This window comes from Octodon degus, unplaced genomic scaffold (genome assembly GCF_000260255.1).
Source record: "Octodon degus isolate 3935 unplaced genomic scaffold, OctDeg1.0 scaffold00068, whole genome shotgun sequence".
Lineage (NCBI taxonomy): Eukaryota > Metazoa > Chordata > Mammalia > Rodentia > Octodontidae > Octodon > Octodon degus.
This window is the reverse complement of record NW_004524644.1, coordinates 8,883,844-8,889,526: the sequence shown is the minus strand read 5'-3', so window position 1 is coordinate 8,889,526 and position 5,683 is coordinate 8,883,844.

Genomic DNA, 5,683 nt, shown 5'->3' with positions numbered 1-5,683 from the left:
GGAGTGATGGGGGGCGGCCCAAGGGGCTGGGAGAGGGTCCGGCCCACTCTGTGCCTGGGCTGGGACTCTCTTTTTGTTATATTTTCAAAGGAAAAAAAAAAGCTAACTTGCTTCTTCTCATATTTGGGCTGTATAAGCACAAACAATAGTCAAGTTACTCTTCTTCAAACTTCTTATTAAAGAAGCAGCTCAGCATTCCTTCATGTGTAATCATTAACTTTTTCCTCATTGTCTTCTGATGGGCTGTATTCTTCTTTTTAACCTATCAGCATAGCCACAATTTTCCAAGATCTACGGAGAGTGTATAATCAACAGTAGTTAGGGCCTCTTGCAGCCGGACGTAGCTGCATAAAGATGATGAGTTCTCCCCGCTCAACATCCTATGAGGATTATGGGGATTTATGTTCCTCAGGGGGGATAATGAGACACGTTACTAGGGTATGACAAGCTGATTGGGCAAGTGTACTTGACCAGTCACACATTTCTATTCCATGTGAGAACTGTTCTCAAAGCTCTCCACTTGGGACCAATCTGAAACTAGCACGTTCGGTTCTTCCAAGGACAATGTATGCAGATTTTTGTTAGGACGGCTCAGACTTTATAATAGCTGAGAAGTAGAAGAAAGAAAAGACAGTGGTCATGATATTGGGAGCCACTGTTGCATCTTTCAGTGGTTTAGCTTCAACCTTGTAGGGTGTGCTTATTTTCTTATCTTTAATTGGCCCACACTTGATGTGCAGAAAATATATTTTCTTAAATTTAATAATGTAAAATCTTAGCTATCTTTTGAGCTTTATTTTGTGCAATTCTTGTTTAAGAAAGTGACCTTTGTAGGAACATGGATGTACCTTGAAACTGGAAGATTTAGTGAGACAGTAATGTTAAATATTGCTGGGGACAACACTTTCACAATAGTGAGTTTTACCTATTTCATAATGGAAGCATGGAGGATTGGGGTTATTGGAGTAACTCTTTTGAAATTTCCCATTCTCTCAGTAGAGTGGACCATCCTCTCCTATCTACTAAAACTCAGACTAAAACCGCTAATACTAAGACAGAGACCACCAAGCCTACAAACATTCCAAGGCATGATCTTTCCTAGCATAAGACCACCCCTAAGTCATCCAAGAATCCCCCCACCATTTCCTCAATCAATAAACACCAAGTCTCTGGCTGCCTCATGGCATCCTATTCCCTGTGAACACCTGGCTATCACTGGATGGCAGACATCACTTTGTCACTTTGTCTCTTGTTCTTTCTCTTTCTCAGTGTGCGTAACACCTCACAGGAGATCTGAGGCTCACTGCTGGAGTCCCTGATAAAATAGCATATAAAAAAAGAGCTACATAGAGAATGAGTAAAAATCAATGTATCATTATAATGCAAAACTCCAGTATACCTAAGAGATAGCAATATGAATTTATATTTCCTATGGATTTGAAAATATAATAGCAAACTTAAAATTTTGTCTTCTCTGCCTCCTACTCAAATTTCCTTATGTGCAAAGACTATGCAGAAATCTGTTATTTAGCTCCTTAACATATTTGCTTTTAAAATTATAACTGTGCCATTAACTTATAATTACATTTTATTACAAAAAGAATGCAAATTCTGTGTATTACATATCATTAAAGATTTAAATTACAAAATATGAAAAATCTTATTAAATAAAAAATAAGTAAATAAAATATAGTAAGATTTTATCTACTCTTCCCTTCATCTATTATCATCTAAATTATCTCACATTGCCATTAAGACAATTTAACTTTGAGGAGCTGCACAATATTTGCCGTAATTTCATCCAATCAGATATTAATAGACCTTAATTTAAAAGCTATTTTTTGGGGCCCGCCCCTTAGCTCGGTTCTTTAAGTGGCTGCTTCAACAAAGCAGTCAGGTTCAGGTTGTTGTGGTTCGATCCCCACAACTCAAGCCAGCCCAATGTGCCCTGAAGGCATTCGGAGCAAAAAAAAAAAAAGCTATTTTTGATTATTATAGTTTACTTATAATAAACTTCTATTAAAAGTGTTCATTCAAGACAATGGTTTACCATAAAGTTAACAATGTGTAAGTTTCAAGACACTTCAATTGTACTGACTGCATCTAAGTCTCTGAATCTGTTTTTTCTTTAAAATCATTGTATTCTTACTTCTTTAATGGCTTATTCATGTGCGTTTTATTCCACCCAAAACAAGTGTCTTGTCTTGCTTTAAGCAAAGGTGCTCTATAGACACACATAGTAAGCTCAAAACCCTTATATTTATATCAATCAGTGATCTTTTATCTCATTTTTATCAGTTTAATGAAAAATAGGTTAACATGTAAGAAAGTGGAGTAGCCTTAACTATGGGCAGATCCTTGATGAAATCATGAGTTCAGTATAACACAAAAAACAAAGCAAATCTACAGAAAAGTTTTACAAATACTGGATTATTTATTTACTTTTTCATGAGCCTTAATTTTTATATCCACAGAGTGAAAGAGCCTCAGTGTGAAAAAAAGTGGATGGTTTTATCAATAATATGAATTCTCAAATGAACACAATCTCAGATGATTCAGAGGATATGGGATTAAAATTGTTTCCCAGAGAGAAGTATTTTCACACATACTTTATATTGTGCATAGGAAATTAAATTACTATTTTTAAAATTAATAAAAAGGTCACATGCATATCATAATTCTGACATCTGAGACAGGATGTATAACTCTGATCAGTTTGTATTTCACACACTGTTTATTTTTATTTTATTTATTTATTTATTTATTTTGTATTTAGGACAGGGTGTAAAGGGTGTACAAGGTCTACTGTGTAGATTGGACTCGTAGTAATCCTCCTGTTTACAGCCTCCCAAATGCTGGAATTATAGGTTGCAGGTGCACCACCATACCCAGTCTCAAGGCTCCCTGGGCACAGCAGGCCCAGAGATCAAATCCCTGGTCCCTGTTACTGCCTAAACAGGCACTTCAATCTGCTGAGCTGTTTGGCTGGACCCCAGGCACACTGTTTAAAGAAGGTATAATTTCAATCAAATATTGTACTCTAGAATACTGAGTCATAGTTTTCCAATTCATAGCATTGTTATCTCTGCTGTATTTTGCTCCACTACTAAGAAAATTATATATATATATATATATATATATATATATATATATAACATAACTGCTTGATATTCGAATATTTTATTCAGTCAAGTTTAACAAATTACAGGTAAAAGTCATACGAATACAGTGGTTTAATTGTAATGCTATTTCCTTCTCTTTTATGTCCTGTAAGTAATCTGAGGTTGACATAACTGCTAAAGAGAAGCAGGATCCATAATTTAATTAGCTTATTGACTATTAAAGTAAAACTTTAGGGACTGGGGAGACAGCTCAGTAGAATAAGCACTTGCCTGGCAAGTGCAGGGTCCTGAGTTCAATCCCCTGTACTGCAAAATAAATAAATACTTTATTACTTTACTATGGCCTTATTTAATTTACTTTTATGAGATACAATATGTTTACTGGAATGTAAATGAGGGATAATATTTATTTTGTTTTTGATAGTAAAATAGGCATTTAGTAAATATTTTTAAGTAAATTAGTTTGTTAATGAATGATCCAAAGCATGTGTTTAATGCTGACATTATCAAAAATCCTTGTATTAGCATATGTATTTCACCACCATGTTTCATTCCCTATTTAAAGCACATTATATTTGTCCTCCCTAGTTGTCCTCCCAAAACCTCCTGCAGTTATGGGCCAGATTTCTAGATTTTGTGAATAATACATGATCTAGCTCTGGAATTATGGGTGTGAGTACTGCTTGGATTATGGGAGTAAATGCTGCTGGGATTATGGGTGTTAGTGTCTTCCTGGGATAGATAGCCAGAATGCAGTTTAAGGGGCACAGACTTGCTCTCTGTTGCCATTTTCACTGCTCCTCCCAATTGCTCCTGATCTCTTCTCTTTGCTGCCGCCATAAAAGCTGCTGTCTGCCATGTGCCAGTCTGGCTTGGAGCCAGCTGAGTATGGACTGAAACCTCCAGTAACAATGAGCTAAATAAACCTTCCTTTCCTTAATTTTGATTGTCAGGTATTTGTCCTGGCAATGAGAGAAGAGTGAGAGATATATAAATTTAATTTTTGTAAATTGTATGAATATAACTGAATATGTATGAAATTATTTGAACATATATATATATATATATATTCTATACTATGCATTATTATATATTGTTATATTTCATTTAAGGTCTAACTTCTCAATAAATTTCATAAATACTTTTCTTTTTATATTAAATTTTTAAAGTTTTCTTTCTTTCTTTCTATTTATTTGGTACAGAGTCTCACTACTCAGTTCAGACTCATAGTATCCTCCTGTCTCAGCCTCCCCAATGCTGGGAGCTTCCAAGGCTAACACAATATGTGTTAGCAGGGATCAAACCTAGGTCCTTGTGCTTGCCAGGCAGACAGTTAGACCACCAAGCAATCTCTCCTCAGTCATGATATGGTTAAAATTTATAATTTTTTTGAATATTTTTATATGGCACATAATGCTCTTGATCATGTTTGTGTATGCTTGGTCCTACACAAGAATTTTTCAGAAGCAATTATAGCATAGTGATGCTTAGATTTATACATCATTTCAAAGGGGTCTTTGGGTGAGACATCACAAAGACCTATCTGTAAATTATTTGACAACTTTATTCTGTAATAGAATAGCATCAGAGTTCTTTATGTCCATATCTAAAGCCACAGTTGGATTTATACCATCATGTAGTTCAATGACAGTTAATAAATATGATATGTTATCTTCTCTTAAGTTGAGTATTCTTCTTTAACTGTTTTTATATAATTTATTTATCTGGGCTTATTGTTTTCAAAAGTAATAATCACTGCTTTTCAAGATTACTTTCCATTGGTTCTTCTATTTTATTTTAGATATAATTTATACTAACATTAGGAATTTTTAAAACATTATACCTTGGAAACTTTCACTTGCATATTTTTATCCTATTTACATTAAAGACAATTATTTCCTTAGGTAATACAACAGTATACCTCATAAAATATGTCTATATTTTTTAATGCATACTTTGTAGCTTTTTGTACATTTTAAGGCTTATAATCATAAGTTTATGCAACAATATTTTCTTCTAAACACCACTCACTTTTCAATATCTACCATCCTTGTGTCTCTGAATAGTGAAGACAGTCTCTGTAGAAAGTTGAGAGTTATCTGAAAGTCTAGAATGCAGAAAACACAATTAATTCTAAATTAGTCTGTCCTATACCAGTATAATAAATAATAAAATGTAAACAAGAAAGAAAAAAGTCCTAGAATTAAGACTTATGTATAAGACAATCATATATTTGGACTAGAAATTGGATTTAAAAATAACATTGAAAACTGATGCAAAAAAGTTTGTTTGGATTCAAGCAGTTCAAATAGGGAGTAGAGTTTACAGTACTGTTTACTGAAAAAATGAGCTTTTATTTTTAAATTCCAACTTGATGCTAAAGTGTGTGTGTGGGGGGGATTAATATTGGAGTGATCCATAGCGAACACCTGCTATGGCATAGAAAGAATTAGTACATTAGTGCTTAGAAAACTAGTACGCACAGGCTCTCCTCTGAGTTTAAGATAAAAGAGTACAAGTCCTCTGTCAGAAGTTATTCCTACAAAAACATGTAATTATTT